General features: G+C 43.7%; 1 protein-coding gene across 26 annotated transcripts in view; it reads left to right on the forward strand.

Moving 5' to 3' along the window:
* The window catches only part of PHACTR1 (phosphatase and actin regulator 1), a 549,201-nt gene that overhangs the window by 315,593 nt on the left and 208,207 nt on the right, over positions 1 to 25,401 (forward strand). Inside the window, exon 1 of one of the 26 annotated variants that reach the window (XM_055570628.1) lies at positions 20,710 to 20,834. The exons of the other annotated variants lie outside the window; for them this stretch is intronic. The gene's annotated coding sequence lies outside the window, so the exon portion shown is untranslated. Of the gene's footprint in view, positions 1 to 20,709; positions 20,835 to 25,401 lie in introns of those variants that run through there. 26 annotated transcript variants of the gene reach the window in all.

The raw sequence follows: 25,401 nt of genomic DNA on the forward strand, positions 1-25,401 counted from the left end.
TTATTATTAAATAGAAAATGACTTTAAAAATTGTAGAATGTAGTTCACCTTTAATGGCCCAAGGTATTTTGTGTTTCTTTCATTCTTGCTGTTTTGGTTCAATACTGAAGCCATTTTTCAGATGTGGAAACAAGCTACCATAGTACTTTGGTGTAAAGGCCAAAAGTGGGTGAATGGTAGGAAAAAATTCAAATTTCTTGTCTGTCTTTGAAACTGGAGTGCTTCCCACTGTGCCTTCAAGTTGATTATTTTTTTAATGGCACCTATACCGAATGTAGGAAATTAAGTACCGTGATGTGTGTGTGCCTGTGTTATATACATGTACAGTCCCGATAAGCCAGGTTTATTAAGATACTGAGCTGAAAGGAATTGTATAGTTCCCTAGCATATTTAATTTTACCTGCTTTTCCTACTTAGGCTGCCATTAGTAGGAATAGAGGGGGAGAAGTTTTTAGATGAGTATATTATAAGTTTTGTATTTTGTAAAGCTCCAAGAGACATAGCTACCTTATCACTGAACTTTTATTGGAAGTCAGTAGGAGAATTTGATTTTACAAATAGGTAAACACTCTGGGGGGAAATCTAGGATCTATACTATATAATTTCATACATGTTTTCTTTTCTCCTTTGAATTCCTTTTGAGTTTGTTAGTGAGGAATTATAGAATTATGCCATTAATAATTGTGTATTAAGATATAATTTCAATAGAAATAAAACATTTTGAAGAGTTTTTAAAAATATTTTGAAACTTCTGTCTTATAGTGGCCTATTTACAAAGCAATCAAATGATAAATAGTAGATTCGGAAACAAGACATTGATTGTAACTGCTACTCCGTGCCTTTTGCATGTGATGGATCAATATTTCAAGGTTGTTTTCACTTCACTAAATATGATTTCCATTCTTCAAATATTTGTACATAAAATCACTAATCCAGTCACTTACTAGATGAATTTCCAAACTTTATTTTGGGGATTAGAAATATTTAACATGTCTTCTAATAGCTTCTAGTGTGAACTTTTAGAACAAAAACAATTTGTCCTAATACTTCTGAGTTACTCTGTAAGTTTCATTCCGTAAGACAGCCTTTTGGAAAGCAGTGCTTTACTAGTTTCTGTGGGTCAAATCCTTCCTTTTGCAGATGAGGAAACTGAGGTGCATAAAGATGAGGTGAGCAATCCCCTGAGATCCAACCATTTGGTGTTGGGGTTGCTAACAGTACCTGTCCCTTGATGAAGCAAGAAATTTCTAATAGTGGTCCAGAGCTGACTCGTGGAACCTCATTGCCTGTTTTCAAATAATGGCTCCTCCCCTTGCTAGCTGGGTGACTTTAGGATGCCATGATACTATCTACTGCATGGAGTTGTGAGGATTAAATGAGATAATTGGTATGAAGCATTTAGCATGGTGCCTGGCGAGAGAAGGTGCTGGAAAAATATTAGCTGTGATTACTATCATCTGTATTGTTACCGCCAAGTTCAATTTTGTCTTGTATTTTTCCTCCTGCTATTGTGCATTCCTTGGTCTCTTCTGTAATTAAACATCCCTGGATTGGGTCCAAGATGAAAGCATCATTTCTACTCTGTATTTAACAGTGAAAACGTATCTTTCTAATAAAAGCAAGGAAAAGTGAGATTGGAGAAGAGCCCCCTTCAGCGTTGTGCACTTCAAAATTATTCTGCTGTGGTGGTTTTAGAGTTTTAACAATCATGACCCGCTCGTTCTAGATGAAAGGGCTCATGCCTATGTCTAAATTTACAATGACTGAGCACTTTTTGGTCAGTAGAGTAATCAAAAAAAAATAGGCAAGGTGAGATCTTGAAGAGGAAACGTGAACAGCGGGATGAAGTAGTTATTGCAGAATTCTATTGACATGGGATGGAAGGACGCTCAGAGGCAAAGGGAGAGCTATGGGATGGCCTGAAGCAAGGGGTAGAGATGGGAATCTGCCTCCTTAAAGTCGGGAGGGCCTGGAAAAGCCTCTTACTTGGGCAGGTTATATAAAGGCTGGAATCTTGAAAAGAAAGGCACGTGCTGAGACAGTAGTGAAGAGAAGTGAAAAAGGACTTAGTGGGGTGTTAGGAAGGGGTGTACAAAGCAGGGAAATTCTAACAAAGGTGGGCTGTTAAAATCCTGTTAAAAGTATCATATACAGTCATCCTTCAGTATCTGCAGGGGATTGGTTTCAGGTACCCTCCATGGGTACCACAATCCAGGGATGCTCAAGTACCTTGTATAAAATGGCCTAGGGCAAAAAATGCAATCTGCTTTCCACACCTGTGGGTTTTACATCTGTGATACAGAGGGTGGACTGAATTCCTCCAACTGAACTACTGATTGATTCTCTTAAACATTTGTTATGAAATTAGCAGCATATGTGTGTTGAAGTGATAGACCCTTTCAGATACCAATAGGTACAATAACCAAATATTGCAACAGGAAAATAAACGGCTAAGTTGGAGGAAGCCATTAACTGTGTAAGTAAGGCAGGCGGGCTTCCTGGAGGAGGTGATATTTGGACAAGAACCTAATGGAGGCGTTTTCTCAGGTAAAGAAGGAAGGGCATGTCGGTGAGGAAAACAATGTGCAAATGATTTAAACTACAGAAGAGCACAATCCACTCCAGTACTCTTGCCTGGAGAATCCCATGGACAGAGGAGCCTGCCAGGCTACATACAGTCCATAGGGTTGGACACGACTGACGTGACTTAGCACACATGCATGCATAACTTAACTCAGAAACAGGGAGAGGTTCAACAGGTAGAATTAGTGGAATGTGGCAGAAATGACATGCAGTAGTCCAGAAACATATGTTGGGGCAGTTCATTTTTTCCCAGTGATATATTTGTGCAGCATTTTTATGTGCCAGGTTAAGCATTGGGAATATAAAAGTCAGTGAGACAGTATGGTCTTTGTGGTCAAAGACCTTATAATGTAGCACAGGGAGATAGGTAGACTGCTGCTGCTAAGTCACTTCAGTCGTGTCCGACTCTGTGTGACCCCATAGATGGAAGCCCACCAGGCTCCCCCGTCCCTGCGATTCTCCAGGCAAGAACACTGGAGTGGGCTGCCATTTCCTTCTCCAATGCATGAAAGTGGAAAGTGAAAGTGAAGTCGCTCAGTCGTGTCCGACTCTTAGCAACCCCATGGACTGCAGCCTACCAGGCTCCTCCGTCCGTGGGATTTTCCAGGCAAGAGTACTGGAGTGGGGTGCCATTGCCTTCTCCAATAGGTAGACAGACAGATGCAAAGAAGTTTTTAAAAGTGTATGTGAAGGGCAGGTGTTGTTTTGGAGGCAGAAAGTAGAGGGTGTCAGGCCTGACTTGGGCAAGAGAGAAAGCCGGAAAATCTTCGTACAATTTACGAAGGAGTTCAGATTTCATCCAGGGAGCACTGTAAAAATATTTATTAATAAACAGAAGTCTCAATGAAATAGAGTTGGGAGACCAAACTGGGGCGTTGTCACACCCTGGGAGGATTGCAGAGCCCAACAGGGAGAAGACAGACTCTTTCCTGGCGGGGATTCAGCCAGTGAAAAGCCATGGACTCTTTGTTGGCTAAGTCCTCCCAACTTCCTTTTCCCTTTTGTAAAAGTGGCCCCCTTTCTGGGACTTTGACGGGTTGTAGACTTCCAGTTGAATTTCTCTGCTGATCCTGACTGAATCCATCTTTTTGCTGGAGAAGTTACCAGCAGTCTTTGTTTTAGGTCAGCAACACCGAAGGTAGTACAGGGATTTTTAAGCAGAGGTAGCATGATGGAGTTACCTTTTTAAAAACGATTATGAAAAACTGCACACATACAAGTGTGGACAGAAGAGAATAATGATCTGTATAGATTCCTCATGTATTCCCCCAGTCCTGCATTATACTGAAGCAAATTTGTATACGTTTTATGAGGGTGTTGCTGGCAGAGGTTAAGCAGGGACTGGTCGAGAAGGGACCTGGGTCCGACGCTCATAACCAAGAATGGCCATTTCAGGACCTTGAGCAGCATGTGTCAAAAGACCAAGACTCTGCTATTCTGGTATATGCATACAAAGGCCCCGTAAACGTTTCAAGTACCAGCAATTCAGTTTGCCTTCGTTTCAGCATGACTTTGAACTTGTAAGTAGTTTTGCTAATTTCTCCTGCTCTAATATCTTTCTGACTCACGGACAGCTATAAATATTCACTCAGCTTAGAAGATATTTTTAAAATATTTGTAAAAATCTATAGCTTAAAATTGGAGAAGGCAATGGCACCCCACTCTAGTACTCTTGCCTGGAAAATCCCATGGGCGGAGGAGCCTGGTTGGCTGCAGTCCATGGGGTCGCTAAGAGTCGGACCGACTGAGCGGCTTCCCTTTCACTTTTCACTTTCACGCATTGTAGAAGGAAATGGCAACCCACTCCAGTGTCCTTGCCTGGAGAATCCCAGGGACGGGGGAGCCTGGTGGGCTGCCGTCTCTGAGGTCGCACAGAGTCGGACACAACTGAAGCGACTTAGCAGCAGCAGCATAGCTTAAAATATACCCATATATCTAAAGGAGATTTTAAAAAGATCAATAGATAAAATATATACATATGACTTTATTGAGAGGGCAAGGTTCAGAACCTATTTGCTAGTCCCCAACATTCATTTCTGTAGTTGATATTAATGGTAAGAATGTTTTTGGGCATGAATAGGTGTTTAGAGTTTTAAGACATGGCAGAGAGGGGGCATGAAGATTTCATTTTTGTGTAGGTCGTAAAACAGGGATTCAGTTTCATTCTTTTGCATGTAGCTGTTCGGTTTTCCACTTATTGAAGAGACTGCCCTTTCCTCCTCGTATACTCTTGGCTCCTTTGTCGTGAGCTAACTGACCAAATATGCATGCATTTATTTCTTGGCTGTCTGTTCTGTCCCACTGATCTGTGTCTGTTTTGTGACAGTACTGTACTGTTCTGATTACCATAGCTTTGAAATACACTTTAAATCAGGAAGTGTCCCTTCAATTCTGCTCCTCTTTCTCAAGATTGCTTTGGCTATTTGGGGTCTTTTGTGGTCCCATACATGTTTCAGGATTTTTTTTTTTTTCATTTCTGTGAAAAAGGTCATTGGAGTATTAGTTACTTTATTGAGATATGATTCACACACCATAAAGTTCACCCATTTAAAGTGTACAATTTGATGGCTTTTTGGAAAAGGCAATGGCAACCCACTCCAGTACTCTTGCCTGGAAAATCCCACAGGCGGAGGAGCCTGGTGGGCTGCAGTCCTTGGGGTCGCTGGGAGTCGGACACGACTGAGCGACTTCACTTTCACTTTTCACTTTCATGCATTGGAGAAGGAAATGGCAACCCACTCCAGTGTTCTTGCCTGGAGAGTCTCAGGGACGGGGGAGCCTGGTGGGCTGCCGTCTGTGGGGTCGCACAGAGTCGGGCACGACTGGAGCGACTCAGCAGCAGCAGCAGATTCACAAGGTGGTTCTCGGTCACCACAGGCAGTGTTGAGACATCTTCATTACCGCCAAGAGAAAGCCTGCTCCCCTCAGTGAATCTCTCCAGTCATTTTGTCTCCCCTAGCCTTAGGCAACTACTAACCTATTTTTGTTTCTATAGCTTTCCCTATTCTGGACATTTCATATGAATGGAATCAGGCAATATGTAGTTCTTTGACTGACTTCTTTCACGTAGCATAACATTTTCATGTTCATCCATGCTGGAACATGCATAAGCACTTCATTTCTTTTTATCACCGAATTATTATATGGATATGACACGTTTTGCTTATTCACCAGTCCGTGGATGGTGATTTGTGTTCTCTCCATTTTTTGGCTGTGATCAATACTTCTGCTTCGAACATCACACACACGTTTTGGTGTGGACGTCTGTTTTCGTTTCTTCTGAGTATATGCCTGAGACTAGAATTGCTGGATCATATGTTAACACCTTATTTAGCCATTTGAGGAACTGCCCGTTTCTTTTTCAAAGTGACTGCACCCTTGTACATTCTGACAGCAGTGAAGATAAAGTCCTATTCCACTACATCTTTCCAATGGTTGCTGTTATCTGTGTTTTGGATTATAGTCACTCTGGAGGATTACTAAGAGAGGAAGTGAGATTCGGTGGTCAAGAAGAGTGTTGATTCAGTCAGCTAAAGCCAGTGAGTTGAGAAAACCTAGACACTTACATACATTATCTTACACTTTAAAGTTTGCGCATGTTATTTTCTTATAATCATGGGAACATTTTAGGGTTGGAAATCCTGTTGTGCCCATCTTAGGGAAGAGGAAACAGCAGCAGTGGTCATGTCTTCCTCCACGTCACCTGCTGATGCTGCTGTACCTGGGCTAGCCCTCTGCTTCCATCTCTGCAGCCTTGGTTGGCTCCTTCTGAGATGTGAACTTCTAAGAGGAGACTGGGCTTCCCTGGTGGCTCAGTGGTAAAGAACCCACCTACCGATGGAGGAGATGCGGGTTCAGTCCCTGGGTTGGGAAGATCCCCTGCAGAAGGGAATAGCAACCCACTCCAGTATTCTTGCTTGGGAAATCCCATGGACAGAGGAGCCTGGTGGGCCACAGTCCATATGGTCGAAGAGTCAGGCATAACTGAGTGACTAACAGAAACACACACACACACACACACACACACACACACACACACACACACGAGGCTACTGTTCTAGCCAGTGAAGTTTCACTTCTTAAAGTGATTAATGAAATGTGAAAGTGATTGCTTCTGGAAAATTCAGGAAGAAAAAAAACATGGAAAACAAACAATTCATTGAAAAGCAAAAGAGGAAGTTATGTGTGTTTTGGATGATAGTCGCTCTGGAGGATTATTAAGAGAGATAATTATATCTGTGCTCTACCTGCTCTTGAGTCACCTCTGACCTGGGTTTCTTCCACCTGTGAGATCATTATTTCTCCTCCCTGAAGATGCTGAGTTGTCTGAAACCCAACTACATCAGGGATTAGTAAACTGTGGTCTGTGAGCCCTCTGTTTTCACAGCAGAGAAGGAAGTGTTTTGTTTTTTTTTTCTTTACAATTACAACAACTGACAGAAATCAGAAGAAAAAGACTATTCCATGATGTAAGACACTTACACTAAATTCAGATGTCAGTGTCCATAAATAAAATTTTGTTGGAGCTCATCCATGCGTGATTGTGCATGGCTTTTGTCGCACAGCTGCTGGGTTGAGGAGCTGCAGCAGAGATCTGCAGACCCTGAAATATTTGCTCTGGCCTTTATCAGAAGAATGTTGCCGACGCCTGATACATCACCCTTCCTGTAATTAGGAAGTACTGCTATTGACCATCTTAACAACACGTCTAATCTTAGGATTGAAAGGGACTCAATCACTTGTCTATATCATTCACCAGAACTGCAGTGTTACGCTTTTTCAAAGGCTCCGTGATGTCCTGGTGTAGGCAGAGGGACAGGTTTAAAATGAAAATCAACCTAAAAAGAAACAACTCATCCGAATTGGGTTTGTGGAGTATCTTTGCGCTCCCCACCCCCACCGTGACCTTTATGTGGGCTTCAGGCAAGCGCATGTGACAAAGGGGATGTATTTCTAATCCCCACCTAACAGCATGCTGTCTTGACGCTGTTATTGTTTCGGTGTGAACTTGAGAACAATCGCCTCTGCTATTTTGGCACATGGAGACTTGCCTCCACGGTAATTATTTTGCAACCCACAAAAGTAATTATAAAATCAAATAATTAGCTTCTAAACAAGCTGTAACCCCAGCGATGACTCTTGGGAGGGGAATGAAGCTCCGTTCTTCAGTTTTCATTTTTAGGACTGTCACCGTCTACCTCTCTTGCCCATTTACCTCAGTTTTTGTGTTATGTCAAGTTCAGTCTTCAGTGACGCACCAGCTGCCCTTGAGGTGGCTTTCTTAAACAGTAGTATTGCTCCAAGGTTATGAGCAGAAAGAGGAGCAAGCAAGAACAGGGAAAAGTGAAGCCTGGTTTAATCCTTCCAGTGGTAGGAAATCCACTTTTAAAAGGGTGTCACAGCCTACCACACTCCATACCTGGTTTGGGCTGGAATTTTGGGGAGCTGCTCTGTAGTGAGACCTCCAGATTCTGAAGGTGCTCTCAGTGAGAGTTGGCACCAGGATTCCCTGGCACAGAGCGAGGAATGCAATCTGCCACATAGTTAACGACCGTCCATCACTGACAAGCTGGCCACAGAGCAGAACTGGGGGTTATTTCTTGAGAGACTTAAGTCTGTTTATGGGCAAGTGTTTGTCTGCCATATGCAGCAGATACTGTGGTTAATGTTTATATGTTTGGAAACTTACTCGTCTGATGAACTCGGCTACTCCCCATGATGAAAGGCTGTTTCCAGAAGCTGATCTTGGCTATGGGTGCTATGATGGATTTGCTACATATTCAAGACTCGCCCTCTCCAAATCTCAGTGAGTCACTGATCCGTGAGTCCCTAAAGAAGCCAAACAGTCCCCAGACAGAAGCTTATCGTCCCCCCAGATGAATACACAGTGAACCTTTCTGCTGGCCCAGAGCCCTGTTATTTGCGTATCCACATTGAAGAGTACGCTACAATTTCCAGTTAGCCATGGTATGAATTATTCATGCCCTAGAAGCAGCCTGTGGTCAGAACGCCACCGCCTGAAGTAAAACGGAAGACAGAGGAGCAGGTTTTCATATTTGCAGCCGACAGCGCCCTTTGCAGTGGGAGCAGAAGTAATGAGCCACGGGACCCCTCCCATCCTTCTTCCCTGTCTTTGAGGTGGAATCGTGAACAGGAATGCAAGTGTCTTGTGGTCAGACGACAGATGTAACTTGGGTTACTGGCGAGTGTTGTAGTCATTGGGCTGTGTGCCTCGGTCAGTTTTTCAGCGTTTTCCAAGAATACAGAAGAGGGAATACGTAGGAAAAGGAGCATCTGTGTTCAAGAGCTAAAAATAAAGACCAGGGACATAAGGACGAGAGTTACCCTTTGGAAGAAGAAACTTGTGAGTATCTTAGAAGACCCTCATGTATAAACCAGATAAAAGGGGGGATGGCTCTGGTTTGCGCAGGGCTACCCTCTCAGAGTGTCCTAGAGTCCTAAAGCTTTCCAGTTGACTTTTTTTTTTTTAAGATTTTTTTGATAGTGACCATTTTTTAAGTCTTTATTGAATTTGCGACAGTATTGCTTCTGTCTTATGTTTTGGTTTTTTGACCCTGAGGCATGTGGGATCTTAGGTCCCCAACCAGGGATGGAACTCACACCCCCTGCACTGAAAGGGAAGGTCTCAACAACTGGACCACCAGGGGATCTCCAAGCTTTCCCGTTTAAAAGTTGTTCTCTGCTCCGTTTAGATGAGATACAGTGTAGAGCGATTACTGCATTTTTAGAATATAAACATCAACTCATAACTGGGGACATTATATATGCTCAACTTTATCTTATAAAGATGATGAAACAGCTAATAGAGCAGCTTCTGACATAAATAAGGTATAACCAGATAAGGTATCGGTTTCTTTCGTGTGTGTATGTGTATGGTCCACCCTAAAGTAGAGTTAATTTGGGGGAAGATGTATATATTTGGTGAAGATTTGCATGGCATCATGTATAAATGGGTTCTAATAGAAACTCTTTAGCTTCAGATTATTTCAAGAGGAATGTTTAATTTCATGTCGACATTAATAGTCACCTCTGTAAAAAAGACAACTGCTGAAAATGAAATTGGACCAGGTGGCCAGTCCTTTTTGCTTCCTCTCTAACAGGCAGCTCCAGTACTCTGGCCACCTGATGTGAAGAACTGACTCATTTGAAAAGACTCTGATGCTGGGAAAGATGGAAGGCGGGAGGAGAAGGGGAGGACAGGATGAGATGGTTGGATGGCATCACCAACTCAATGGACATGAGTGTGAGTGAACTCCAGGAGGCCTGGAGTGCTGCAAACCATGGGGTTGCAAAGAGTTGGACACGACTGAGCAACTGAACTGAACTAACAGGTGGCTCAGTGGTAAATAATCTTCCTGCCAATGCAGGAGGCTCAGGAGACATGGGTTTGATTCCTGGGTTGGGAATATCCCCTGGAGGAGGAAATGGCATCTCATTCCAGTATTCTTGCCTGAAAAATCCTATAGACAGAGGAGCCTGGCAGGCTACAGTGCATGGAGTCGCAGACAGCTGGACACGACTGAGCACGTATCTGTCTCTAACACTGTTGATGGAAACTTGTTGAAATTCACCATTAGATTTATAAGCAAATGTTGAGGACCAAATAGGAATGACACTTAGCATTTAAACCGTAAGTAGATGGGTCAGTGTGTGACTCGCTCAAAGTACATAGTTCACCATGAATGAAATGACACAAAGTTACTTTGAAAATATCATAGCCATAAATTATTGTGAGATTTAACTGGGAGTGTTTCCACTATGCTTTTAGAAAGCAAACACGGCTTATTTTTATTGCAGAATCCTAAGAGTGCAATTCCTGGCAGTGTTTTCCAGACAGCAGGAATTAGCAGCCTCCAGGGGAGGGTTAGGAAAACAAAGCACCCTCTGGGAACCCAGCTCCTAAGTCCTGGTGCCAGTAGCCTCGATACAAACTGGCCTCAAACAAATTCAGTCTTGACCTCGGTTTCGCTCCTTGTGAAAGCGGGGAAAGGAGAGGTGGATCATGCTTGCTCTTCCAGAGGGTCTTGAGAATCTTTAGAAGGCTTTTGGAAATTTTTCAAGAATAGAAAACACGGCAGGGGTGGGGGGCGGTGTTGTGGTTTTCAGTCTGTGGTGCCAGCTCCCACATTCAAAAGGGATGAAGGGCCTGCGTCTGTCTTTTCTCCTTGTATTCTCTCTGGGGTCCGTGGTGATGGTTGGTGGAAGGATGCGGAGCCAGACAGGCTGAGGAGCTTGCGGGACGGGGAGAACCATTGTCACGTTCTCTCAAGGTGAAAGAGCAGAGGGCTTCCCTGAGCTCCATGAACAGATGACTCTGCCATCTGCTTCCGGCTGTGCGTGGCCTCCCGCACACCCAGCCGGGCCCTCTGCAGACTTGCAGGTCACAGAGCAGTGTGCTTTCAGAAGAGCAGGCTCCTGAAGGCTAGGCCAGAGACCCCAGCACCTTACCCACGGCTGGTCCCCCCAAAAGACTAAGGCTCTCCCGTCAGGCCAGAGGGGTGGGCCAAGGCCCCTAGGGAGAAGGAGCCTCTTCAGAATGCAGTCCTCTGCTGTCCCGCTGAATCCGTAGACCCAGCACCTTACCCACGGCTGGTCCCCCCAAAAGACTAAGGCTCTCCCATCAGGCCAGAGGGGTGGGCCAAGGCCCCTAGGGAGAAGGAGCCTCTTCAGAATGCAGTCCTCTGCTGTCCCGCTGAATCCGTAGGTATCACAGACTTTTAAGTGCACAAATATGCCTGTGACTTGGGGATAAAAAGCGGTCAGAGTGGGGATTATGGACTAGTCAGGAAGTAGATGGGTTAATCAGGGTGCTTGGTACCTCCGCCTTGGCTCTTAATTTACTCCCTTTCCTTCCTTATGGATATGCAGGGTCCATTTTATTCACTTTTTCTGACACACAAAAGTTTAAATTACCTGTATTGCTTGTGGGAAAATAATACATTTTCTGCCTGGCGCACACGCATACTGAGGTCCATCCTTTTTAGACGGTAATAAGGCAGAAAAGACAAGGTCTCCCTTGCCATTTGGAAATTACGGTCCATCCAGATTCCAGGGTCTGTGCCCTTCCAACCGAGACCCGCAGAACCACTGAACTTCCTGCCAAAGACCTCCGCCTGTAAAGGAGGCTGCCTCACGCGCCTCTGCTATTGAACTTCTCAAAGCAGCTCTGATTACAGCGTGAGAAACTTTAGCACTCAAGTCCTGACCTTCAGTGTTAGGAATTGTTGTCAGTTTTAATGAGATGTTTTCCAGAATGTGTTCCACAGAACACATGCTCCATGGGATGGTAATAGATGGTATGTAAAAAATTTCAAGACCAAGCTAATTTGGAAAAAAACTGAGCTGAACAAAGTTAAGTAGATTGGTTTAATCTCTGAGCCTTGGTGTGCCCACGTGCTTAGAGAAACTTCAAGAACAGAGTGTTTATACTTATTTACCCAGATTGATTTCATCATACACAGTGTTTTGTTTTGCTTTGTTTTTTTTCCTTGGGGGGTGGGGAGGATCACAGGTGATGAATGTCCTAGAGAAGAATTCATGTGTGGCTTCAGAATTTTCCCATAGAAATGCTACATTGATGGATTGCTTCCCTCTTGCGAAAGATACAGAATCCTACAGAACAATGAGTTTCGGTCATGAATTTTTCTTTCTGACCGGAAGCTACTGGCATTAAGCTTCATGTTAACTGCAAAGAAATACTTTCACTTTTGCTGAACATGTATTATTCAGTGATTTTTGACTAAAAGAGCTATGAATGCAAGTTATTATACCTTCGTTTCAGTGAGTCCAGCAATTAGGTACTTTTTCAGTTTCCCAAGTTAGGCTAGAAGGTTGAACTGTGCGGCAGGGCTGGAGCTTCTAGAGATCTGGGTCTCCATATGTGGAACATTTCAGGTCCATGTTGTTCAGCCTCATGATTACTGACATTTTGGACTGGATATGCCTTTGTTGGCGGCGGGGAGTGGTATTCTGTACACTGTAGAATATTTAGCAGCATTCCTGACCTCTGTTCTGGCTTCCCAGGTGGCTCAGTGGTAAAGAATCCGCCTGCCAAGCAGGAGGCGTGGGTTCAATCCCTGGGTCGGGAAGTTCCCCTAGAGAAGGAAATGGCAACCCACTCCAGTATTCTTGCCTGGAGAATTCCATGGACAGAGGAGCCCGGCCGGCTACAGTCCATGGGATTGCAAAGAGTTGGACACGACTGAGCACACACACGCTGGCCTCTGTCCACTAAGTACCAGTAGCATCCATCACTAACATCTTCAGATGCACCTGGGACTTTTAATTTGGTAGGAGGACAGACAAGAAGGTAACTGCCTTTGAGAGAACGGAGTATTAGAGTTGCTGAAAGCAAGCAGCATGCCACGCACCATGCGGGGTGTCCCCGGGGACGCACAGGGAGGGCCAGGAGGCAGGACCCAGAGATACTACAGCCCAGAGTTTTTATCGTGCTTTTTGCTGGAAAAGAACGGGCGAATCAAGGTAGGTGAATTTGAGCGAGTTTAGGATTGGTTCGTTTGAATGATTTTGACTGGCTCATGGTTATAACCATGGTCTCTAGTTGTTCAGTACCTGGCCCTGGGGTGATTGAGGGCAGAGGAAATATTCACTTGGTGTGTGAGAGTTAGATCCAGGAGAGGGTTGGGGGATAAGCTTTTGATTACTAGGTTTGCCTCGGAAAAGTGCTCTTGCAGGCAAGTTGCTTACTATCTCTAGGAATTAGCTAGTTCTGGGAGGGGCGGTCTCTCCAGGCCCCAGGATGGCAGAGCATCATCAAATACAGAAAATATTTAAACACAGCCTTCATACACCCACTTCCCACTTGTGACAACCAAAAATGTTTCCAGACAGTGCCAAATGTCTGCCCCCCAGCCCCGGGGGAAAGAGGGCAAAGTTGCTCCTGGGTTAAGAGTCACTGATTAAGGAGACTTCTCTGGCGATCTAGTGGTTTAGACGTGGCCTTCCAGTAATTCAGGGGGCTCCCCTGTTCAGGGACCTAGGACCCTTACATGCCTAAGAGGCAAAAAAAAAAAAAGCAATATTGTAACAAATTCAATAGAGACTTTAAAAATGGTCCACATGTAAAAAATCTTAATAAAAAGGAATCACTGATGAAGGGCCAGGGTGTGAGGGGTACCAAGCCTGAGTGGGGTCACCAAAGCTCGAGATCAGCGTGGACTAAAGCCCAGGAGGGGCATCTGTGTGAAGGGGGCTGGTGGATTGGCAGAAGTCAGGAAGGCAGAAATCCTAAGTGGGAGGATTCAGAGAGCAGGAACAAGGAGGGGAAGGAAGCGTGAGTATATACGTTGCTGCTGCTAAGTCGCATCAAGTCGTGTCCGATTCTGTGCGACCCCATAGACAGGAGCCCAACAGGCTCCTCTGTCCCTGGAATTCTCCAGGCAAGAACACTGGAGTGGGTTGCCATTTCCTTCTCTGCAGCTCTGCAGCAGGCATGAGCAAATGGGTTGCAGGTGGGGTGGGGTGGTGCTGAACAGGATCGAACAATACAGTTGTGATGATCTGTACTTGGCCAAGGGTAGTCGCAATAGGACTGGAGCAGAAAGGGGTGCAGAGATGTTTCTTGACAGTAGCAAATAAAGGCTGAAGGGATAAAGAAGAGAGTTACTCCACAGTGTCCAACACAAAGCCTGGAAAACCGGTGCTCCCTTCCCATGGCCTTCTCTGCAACAGAGAAGGGCATTGGGTGTAAAAGAAAGTCAGGCTGGGCTCTTAGGAACAGGGTAGAATATGGGCCCATTTAAAGATTTTGGTTCATTTCGTTCATTTCCATGGTTTTCTTGGTGGCTCAGATGGTAAAGAATATGCCGGCAATGCAAGAGACATGGGTTTAATCCCTGGGTCAGGAAGATCCCCTGGAGGAGGAAATGGCAACCCACTCCAGTATTCTTGCCTGGAGAATTCCATGAACAGAGGAGCCTGGCAGGCTGCAGTCCATGGGGTCACAAAGAGTTGGGCACAACTGAGCGACTGACACTTCTCCATGCCTCATTTTTAGTTTTCATAGTAGTGCATACTTCTGTTATACTCACTACGATCCAGGCTCTGCTCTCTGCACTTTCCATACATCAGCTCATTCCCCATGGTGACCTCTGAATGCAGTCACCATTTTCCAGATGAGGAAACTGAGGCTTAGAAAGATTCGATATCTTGCCACAAATATGGCAAATATGTGCCAGTCACCAAGTACTCAGCTTTGCAGCTCCTGGAGCACATTATTGACACTCAGCTGCTAGGCCTTTTGGCATCATCATCTCCTCTCATCACTGGGTACATTTATGTACTTCTTGGTTTTCTCACCTGTGACCTGCAGAGGCTAAGCTTATACATCCTGTTTATCTCTGTCACACTGTGTCTGAACGATAGTTCTACTTATTAGGCAAATCAGACCTAGTTCTGTTATTTATTATAACGGAGACCTTTTTTCTTTAAAAGAAATGGGTTTTCAGATGTTTTCCTTTTGAGACCTTGGTTGGCCCAGGAAGAGAGACCCTCTCCTTGAAGTCCCAGGGCCCAGAGCCTTGTCCACAGGAAGCCACTCTGCTGTCTCTTTCCCCGCATCTCTGAGCTCCTTGAGGGCAAGATGCTGTTTTATATGTTTTTGTATTCCTGGCACATAATGTGTTCCCAGTAAAAGATCAATAATTTTGTTTTGTTTTTGTTTTTTAATGACTTCAGACTGAGAAAATCAGATTTCATAAGTTGCATTTGGCATAACATTACCATGATTCGAGTAAACTCTTTTCCCGAAGAAAAGCATAGTTTGAGCCTTCAGGATGGCTACAAAAACAGATCTAGAAGGTCCTATCGAAAGGAAGGGAAGCTTCTTACGTAGACAGTAGAAAGCAGAGGGCTTCCATGCCTCAGAGTATGAGCACAAATGTTGAGTTGATGTGACTTACTGTTGAAGAGTTTAGATGGTGTTGGCAAACTTTTCCCATAAAGGGCCAGGCAGTAAACATTTTAGGCTTTCATCATACGATCTCTGTTGCAACCCCTCGCCTCTGCTGTGGTCGTCCCAGAGCAGCCATGCTGCTGCTGCTGCTAAGTTGCTTCAGTCGTGTCTGACTCTGTGTGACCCCACAGATGGCAGCCCACCAGGCTCCCCCGTCCCTGGGATTCTCCAGGCAAGAACACTGGAGTGGGTTGCCATTTCCTTCTCCAATGCATGGAAGTGAAAAGTGAAAGTGAAGTCATAGGCAATGTATAAACGAAAAGTCGCATTTTATTGACAAAGACAGGCAGCAGCCCGGACTTAAACCAAGGGTTATGGTTTTCCAACCCCTGGTGTAGACTCTCAAGCGTGACTGGGCCCAGTTCCCAGCTGGGCCACTTCCTGAGGGTCTGATTGAGCCTCAATTTCTACGTCTCTAAAATGGTGACTCCGGTAGCATCCACTACTTAGGACTGGAGGGAGGGTCAATGAGATAGTATAAGTAAAGCATTTGGCACTGACCTAGATACAGTAAGCAAGCACTCAATACGTAGTGTCCATTATTGCAATTATTATACTATTCTTTATATCCTCCTGGTTTTTTCTTTTTGCTCTGCATTGTAAGAAATGAATTCATGCTTGTGAGTGCTATGGTCACATGTTTTATTTGCAGCCCTCTTTTTCTGTCTGTAGACTTCTGGAGTTTAATAATAATAATAATGGTATCTGCAGTTTCTACCTACAATGATTGTTGTAAGTACAGACTTCACGTGTAGTGATAATTTACACAGTGTCTGGGATGTGGCACTCGATATGTTGTAGCTAATAGGAAGAAAAGTTGAAAATGTAAGGTTTTAAAATAAAATTTTAAATTAAAAGAAGGAAAAAGAATATAAAATAACTCACTAATTACTTAGGAATCATGCTGAATCTCAGTTAAATAGGAATTCTGATGGGGGAGATCTTAGCATTCTGCATACGTAAATGACTTCTTTTTTTTTACATTTGGAGCCAATTAATTGCTTGGCTCTGTTAATCAATGATTTCCTAAAGTGGAATCCATTGTTCATAAACTAGGAACTTTAAAACCAGTCAAGGCATTTGCTTTTCCAAACAATCTGTTTATATTATAGCCAAACAAGGTAGGTCACAACAAGCAAAACGGCTGTCTGTTGGTCCTGCAGCACAGTCTGTTTTACATATTGGGGGCAGTCCCAGTGAACAGGCACAGATGTGCTGAGCCAATAACCCAACAGTAATACGTACAAGAGGTGAAGGCAGAGCTTGTTGACAGGCCTGGCTCCTTCTGAGTCATGTGTTCTGAATTATAGGGAACAGGGCTTCTCCACCTTGGCACCACTGATACTTAGGGCCGCATAATTCTTCATTATGGGCGCTTACCCTGTGCATTGGAGGGTGTTTAGCAGCGTCTTGGCCTCTACCCACTGGATGCCAGTAGCACCCCCCCGCCCCACCCCAGTGCCACAACCAGAAAGCTCCCAGATATTACCAGTGTCTTCCCCAACTCCCTCCCTCCCTCCCTCAGCTGAGAACCACGAGTGTAGACTGATGGTCAAACAGCGCCTAGAGACATCAAGGCCAACATACCGAGGCAGTAATAACGTATTCCTATACAGGCCTGATTTCTCAGGATAGCCTAAATTTCAAATATTCTCACGTCAGCAAATTATGTTAAATTTGGAAATACGGTGATGGTCCCTACGGATGTTTGTCTCATTTGGCCCTTAACGTTGGAATGGGGCTTCCCAGGTGGCCCTAGTGGTAAAGAATCAGACTGGCAATGCAGAAGACACAAGAGCCTTGGCTTCGATATCTGGGTCAGGACAATCCCTGGAGTGGGAAGTGGCAGTTATTCCAATATTCTTGCCTGGAAAATTCCATGGACAGAGGAGCCTGGAGGGCTACAGTCCACAGGGCCGTAGAGAGTCAGACTCGACTGAGCACACACAAAGTTTGAACAGGTTTATTGTTTCCCTGTTCACATTTAGTCTTCTGCTTTGGCAAATCCATGCACTTTGTACAGGTGAAGGACATAGAATGTTACTGTATCCTGGAGTGATAGAAGTCCACCGTTAGTTTAATTGTAACAGATTTCATTTAGACATTTAAAGAAGCAGAGCAGTACAATGTTTTGGTCTCTCCCCCACCCCATGTTGGTGCTAGCTTTTGAGGTAAAGCCTTAAAGCTAAGGTTTAGTCCGCTTCATGTGCGGCTGGGAGGGGACAGTCTTTTGGAGTGTGTGAGAAAAGGATTGTTTTACCTGTCTACCAAGATACCTTTCCAGGTAATTTCTGGCACGTTGGTTATATCACCTGAAGCAGGTTCATTTATTTTTAGGGTGCATACCTTGTGTGGACATTACTCATGTCTTTAAAATAAGTTTCAAAAACTACCGGCTTTCTTTTTAACTCACCATTGCTCAAGCAAAGGTGGCAAGAAAAACGAAATCATTGTTTGCACTTCTTAATCTTAAACCAAGTTCTACATGATTATGAGGTTGTTTAACCTGTAATAGGATGTTATAGGGGGATGTTGAGAAAGGTGTCAGTTTTAAGATTATGGCTTGAAAATATTTATGATAGAACATGTATATAGTTTTCTGTACTGCTATTCTGAGACCTATGGAATAGTCTACTAGTTTAATGCAATATCAGATTTCAGCATCAGGTTAAAGGAACTCAGGAATACATTATTTTTACCTAATACTGTAGAATAATTACCCATGAATTAATTTTTCTGACATTATATAGCTTGGGAATAATTTTGTCAAATTTTTCCTGGCCTAATCTATGTTTGTGCTGTGCTGAGTCGCTTCAGTCATGTCCAACTCTTTGCAACCCCATGGACTGCAGCCGCTAGCCGCCTCTGTCCATAGGATTCTCTAGACAAGAATGTGGAGTGGGTTGCCATGCCCTCCTCCAGGGGATCTTCCTGATCCAGGGACCAAGCTTGCATTTCTTGTGTCCCCTGCATTGGCAGGCGTGTTCTTTACTACTGCTGCTGCTAAGTCGCTTCAGTCGTGTCCAACTCTGTGCCACCCGAGATGGCAGCCCACCAGGCTCCCCCGTCCCTGGGATTCTCCAGGCAAGAACACTGGAGTGGGTTGCCATTTCCTTCTCCAATGCATGAAAGTGAAAAGTGAAAGTGAAGTCGCTCAGTCATGTCCAACTCTTAGCCACCCCATGGGCTGCAGCCCACCAGGCTCCTCCGTCCATGGGATTTTCCAGGCACGAGTACTGGAGTGGGGTGCCGTTGCCTTCTTTACTACTGGCACCACCTATATTTACCACTTATTAAAGAGATACATTCTGCACTGAACACCGTTGGTCAAGCCCAGAACCAGACAGAAAAATCCTGTATATGGTATTGGTTCAATCTGTCAGAAGTTTTGAAGCTTAATTCATATAAATCTGACTTTTATTCTTCTTCAACTTGTCCTGTTTGAATTGTTGAGAAAAGAACTTTCTTGGTGCTATAAAGATAGAGCTCATGCCTGCCTCATGTCCAACAAAGTGGTATTAATAGTTTGTTTTTTAATAAAATTGTGTGTACCTTATACTGAATATGAGAGCAAAAATGCTCCCAAGAAATGTTTCTGCTGACATTTCTGCATGATCCTATCTTCAAGAAAACCTGAAAATTGTTTTCTCCATGTCTTGTCTAAGTCATTAGATGACCCTGTGCGTTTTACAGTATTGTAAGTATGTCTGAAGAGCAGAGACTCCTCTTGGTCTAATTCACAAAGCTGCAGAGAGTGCAGATTTTTGATAAATGTTGGTGAATTGAATTCATAAAAGGTGGTTTGATGGGGAAACCAATTTTTGTTAAAGTCCTTAAAATAGAATTTTTCCCCTCTAAACCACTTCCCCTCATATTTTATCTTACAAGTTCAGTTATTGCTGAGAAAGAGCTAAAAATAAACAGCTGTTTTTTCCCCCAGTGGGTATGTAGCTGAGTTCTCCTGATAATATTTTTAAAAAATCCTGTTATTGGCTTTGGGGTTGTGCTTGTGAGTATCTTGAGTGTTACAGAGAGGATTTCTTTGTGAGACTTAAATATCCTAAGTCTTCTCCGTTTGCAAATAAGTATTGTTTTCACCTGGCTTGTCCTCCTGAGTTGACTTTCTCAGATCCATTCAATTCTGTAACTGCATCGAATTTTTAAATAAGCATAAAAGGGAACAGTTACATTTGCATTTGAGCCAGTATGAATGGCAAAAACATTTACTTTTCTGGGAAGCAAAGAGACAGGAAATAGATGAAGAAATTACCCTCAATGTTTCTTGAAGGATAGTTCAACAAATAGCAAATAATGTTAGAAAGCCTGTGAAAATATTGACTTCATGGTGTCAGATTTCTTTCGGCTTAGTGAATCTGCCCCAGGTCTCAGGCAATTCCTATTTACATATACACCCCTATAGCCTTCCAAGGATGCATGCAGTGCTTGCTTTGAGCCTTGCATAACAGTTAGAATATATTTGAATTACTCTTTGCTTTTGTGGTCAATTTAGTGCTAAGATTAAAAACTCACATTATTTTCCCCAAGACAAAAGTTTGTTTTAACTATGTATTATTAACCAGCTAGTGTGTTTTTTGATTTTTATTAGTCTATAAAGACTGTACTTCCATTTTTCAGTAGAAAACTTCTCTTTTAGAAAAATCGAATTATACCACATAAAATATTTGGCAATTTATTTTCCACTGAACAAGAAACTATGGCAATTTTCATGTTGATAGTTAGAGATGTCCATCATTGTATTTAATGGCCACACAGTTGTTTGGTCAATGATTATCCCTTAATTTAGTTAATCCCTCTTGGTTGGACCGTTTGAGTTACTGTGTTTGTAATGCTGTTGAGTTGCAAATGGAGAAACGGAGTTTAGCTTGTGATGTCACCCTTCAAAAATGTATGAAACTCAATCTAGGTCAGCAAATCTCTTATTTATATTTGGCCTATGGGACAAACTTTTGTGAAAAGCAGTGACTGAGTTGAAACCAAGTCTCAGTTCAGGAAGATTTGGGAGAACACTTAAGGACTAAACAACTCTTCTAAGAGACAAGAAAACCTCTCTTCTCTCAGTTGCTGAAAATGTGAGAATTCACCAGGTCACTTCTTTCTTACATCCTAGAGGTGGACGGTCTCCTGCACCAACAGCCGCGCCTCCAGCCACGGCTCTGCCTACAAGTAACGAAAGAAGGAGTCTCAACCACAGTTGTTTTTCCTGACTCTGAACATTTCAGGAAACACTCTGGTTTGGGTATATATAATATTTCCTATCTTATCTTTTCCTGAGAAACATTCATTTATGCACTCAAAAATATTCATTGATCATTTCCTATGTGTCATAAATGGTCCCTGCTCTCAATCTAGTATGGAAAAGTGAAAGTGAAAATGTTAGTTGCTCAGTTGTGTTGGACTCGCTGCAGCCTCAGGAACTGTAGCCCGCCAGGCTCCTCTGTCCATGGGATTCTCCAGGCAAGAATACTGGAATGGGTAGCTGTTCCCTTCTCCAGGGGATTTTTCCAGATCCAGGGATTGAACCCGGGTCTCCAGGATTCTAGTATGGACAGGTCAATTATGATGCTTCTGGCTGCAGTATAAGGGAAGACCCTGGACATCTTGGCCTTAAATAATTAGATCATTTATTGTCTAACATCATAAATCCTTAAATGAGGCAGGCTCAAGCCCGAATCCATTGCCCTGAGGTTCTCTCCCCTGCTCTCTTTTGCTTCAGGACTCCATTCCCAGGCTGGTTGTGAGATGCTTATTACCATTCAGGCCTTACATTCTGACCCCACGATGATCAGAGGTAGAAACAGGACCGCCTCCTGGTGTCTTGCTCTAGGAGAAAAGAAGCGGTTCTTAGAAGCCTGACCACCTGTACCGGCACCCCTTACATAGCTCAATGGCCAGATACGGGTGGGCTACCCACGCTTTAATAACTGATCAGAGATCCAGCCACTAATGCTGGGAGCGGGGCCAGCCTCCAGGAAGCTTGTGATCTTGTGGAAGAGGAATAGACAGGTGAGCTTGATGATCTGGGTTCTGTTAGGAGGGAAGATGGGCAGAAAGGGGTGCAACCTTCCCTGTTAAAGGGGAAACTGGCATTCAGAAGTGCAGCAGGTAACCATCCAGGCAGAGGCAATGGCCTGTGTAAAGGCCTTGCTGCAGAAATGGTGTGTTTCTTGTGTTTGAAGAAAACAAAAGATGACCAGGATTGGAGCCAGTAGTGAGCTGGGCGGACGGTCCCTCTGAGCTGATGTGAAGACACTGGGGCCTTGTCCTGAGAGCAGGATGACTCACTGGGGGTTAGAGCAAAGCCGTGTCATGCTTTAATTGATGTTTATGAGCGCTTCCCAGGCTGCTGTGTGAAGGACCTCTGATGGTGATGGGCGGGAATTAGAACACAGAAACTGGTGATGTGGAAAATGGGCTGACCTGAGGAGAGAGGTGGGGAGAGTTGAGACGTAATTTAAGAGGTAGTTTTGACCTGTTTTGGTGATGAATTAGATCTGGGGGAGGTGACGGAAGCATTGGTGTCAAGGCTGACTCATGGATTTCTCCCTGAGCAGTTAGGTGACTGGCATTGCCATTACTGAAGAATGATCAGACCAAGGATGAAAATCATTCATCTTAAATAAAGTTCTGTGAAATATTATTTGGAGAGGAAGAGTAGTAACAATAGAGGGTAGCTTCAGGAGCCATTCACGACCTTTTATTTGTGTAAAATAATTGAGTTTTCCCAATAACCCAGTGAAGTAGATGCCGTTATCCCCATTTTACAGATGTGGTAACTGAGACCCGGAGAAGTTAAGTAACTTGGCCAGAGGTACACAGCTAGTACATGTGGTGTCTGTTAGAAGAGCCTTCTCAGATGCAATATAAATTTAGAAATATTCAGCTTATCAATGCTAATTAAAGCCACGAGAGTAAGTGACATTGTCTAGGGAGAGCTGAGCCCTGGGAAATCTAATGATTTAAATCAAAAAATCTGAGAGACACAAAAATACAATAGAAGAGAGAGGAAAGGGGGCAGGGAGGAAGAACATCTTCCTATAGTTTGGCTTTTTATTTCTTATTCATTTATTTATTTTTGGCCACACTGGGTGGCATGTGGGATCATAGTTCCCTGACTAGGGATTGAACCTATGCCCTCTGCATTGGGAGCATGGAGTCTTAGCCACTGGACTGCCAGGGAAGTCCCTAGTTTGGCTTTGGAAAATGAGTATTAGTGTTAAAAATCATGAAAGGATTTGGTTCCTTTATAAATCAAGAAACAAGTTATAAAAGGTTCTAAGATTGGTCCACCAGAGAGTGTGGAATGAGAACATGTATGTAAGCACTTGATGTTCTGCCACTTAACACTATAGTTTGTATAAACATCTGCAAGCTATTCTTTGTATTGGGATTAGATTCAGCTGCATAAAACACACAAACTCAATGCTGCTGCTGCTAAGTCACTTCAGTCGTGTCCAACTCTGTGCGACCCCATAGACGGCAGCCCACCAGGCTCCCCCGTCCCTGGGATTCTCCAGGCAAGAACACTGGTGTGGGTTGCCATTTCCTTCTCCAATGCATGAAAGTGAAAAGTGAAAGTGAAGTCGCTCAGTTGTGTCTGACTCTTAGCGACCCCGTGGACTGCAGCCTACCAGGCTCCTCCATCCATGGGACTTTCCAGGCAAGGGTACTGGAGTGGGGTGTGGTAGTGACTAAACAAGATCGGGTCTTATGTATCTCTTACAGAAAAGCGCAGAGGCAATCAGTTCACAGCTACTATGTATGATGGCTCTGCAGAGATTTTAAGGCCCATGGTGCCACCTAGCTTACTGCTCCTTCATTACTATGAGGAGGTGGCCTTTGTCTTCATAGCGGCTGCCAAGCTCCAGTCATCACATCTTTGCTTCATGAAATTGGATGAAGAGAAAAGTGGACCAAAGAAATGGCACATCCCTTCCCTTCAAGCAGATTTCCCAGAAGTTGCTCGCAACACTTTAGCTTATGCTATGCTATGCTAAGTCACTTCAGTCGTGTCCGACTCTGTGCGACCCCATAGACGGCAGCCTACCAGGCTCCCCCGTCCCTGGGATTCTCCAGGCAAGAACACTGCAGTGGGTTGCCATTTCCTTCTCCAATGCATGAAAGTGAAAAGAGAAAGTGAAGTCGCTCAGTCATGTCCGACTCCTAGCGACCCCATGGACTGCAGCCCATCAGGCTCCTCCATCCATGGGATTTTCCAGGCAAGTGTACTGGAGTGGGGTGCCATTGCCTTCTCCGACTTTAGCTTATAGCTCAAGTCAAAGCTTGATAATGTAGCGACACCAATCCTCAGAGGAGCCTAGGAAACAGTCTTCAGCTGGGCAAAACCCCAAGACACTTTCACTAAAGAGGAAGGGAAACCAGGCAGCCAGCCATCTCTGCCACTGTCAATTTGCTCTTTTGTGAAATGGCAATAAAATATTCACTTTACCTCTTGTTGGCTTGTTGTAGGGATATGATGTGATAAAAGGCAAGTGCTTAATAAATGATAAAACATTGTTCAAATTGTTGCTGTGAGAATGACCATTAACTCCTCTTGCACACAGTAGATTTTTGTGTTTTGGATGAGAAAATCTTGAAACCAGTTAAGATTTTCCGCTGCTTTGTTAGTTTCAGAAGCAGGAAGTGTGAATTTTTCTACACATCTTGCATTCCAATGGCAAAGCTTTCCTTTGCTTTCAGAATCAATTTCAGACTATCCAAGACTGATATTTGATTAGCTCTGCAGCAAAATGTCTTATCAGTGTTGCCTGGTATCTGCTGAATTCATGCACTGTCCAGGGAATGCTTGGACATTCTATCCAGGAATGCTGTCTGATAAATCAGAGTGATCGGTGGGGACAGCAGTTCATGTCATTAACCTGCCTGGTCCTCCCTATTTTGACTTATTTGTAATATAATGAGAATTCCGCCCGAGGTGCCTCATGCATTTAAGGGAATGGCTCTATCATTCAGATACTAGTTGCCATGATCATATAAGAAACCGAATGCAAAAATAGCAGGGCTATGATACTGTAGCTTTTTGTACCCAGAGATTCAGGTACAGATAAAAGCAAGTAAGTCCTTTTTCCTGTTAAAATCTAGGGTGGTCAGAAATTATCTGTGAGTGTTGCTCTGCTTTTTATATTTTGAGTTTGAGTCCAGAAATAGATGACACTTTTGCACGAAATAATGACCTTTAAGATGATTCTGTCACACAAAGCAAGGAATTTCTATTATCTCTGATTCTGTATGTGCTTTAATATGTCCATATCAATTTCAGATTCCTCTAAAAATGGAATAGGGTTTGCTTTTGTGGGATACTTTTCATTTTAGGGTGTTAATGAGTAGGAACTTCATCTTCTTGTTCCTTAAATCCCCATCCCACGACTTGAGTTGTGTGATGCATGTGTAACGAATGTTTGCTGAGTTAATGCATCATAACTTCACATGCTCACGGGCCTTGGTGCTTCTTCAGGTGCCAGAAGGGACAGACAGGAGAGAGGCCTGAGCTTGGTCTGTATCTTATGACATCCCTTTTTTCCTTTCCCGGATCTGATGCTTATCCTTCAATGCCTAGACAGCTTTGGAAAGTGGAGAGAGACTAGCACCATTAGAGTTAATTTAGTGATGATAAGTTTTATTATATAACCTCAAAGGCAAACTGAAAAGAAGCTTATCAATTAAAATCACTTATTGCAAGTAGAGTGGGGGTGGGGGAGAGAATGGTTGACATAGTCTAGGTCAAAATTCTAATGATTCAACTTGAGGAACTTGAGGCTTCCCCCTTAGACCTGGCTCTGTCCAGT

The sequence above is a fragment of the Bubalus kerabau genome, chromosome 3 (assembly GCF_029407905.1).
Source record: "Bubalus kerabau isolate K-KA32 ecotype Philippines breed swamp buffalo chromosome 3, PCC_UOA_SB_1v2, whole genome shotgun sequence".
NCBI lineage: Eukaryota > Metazoa > Chordata > Mammalia > Artiodactyla > Bovidae > Bubalus > Bubalus kerabau.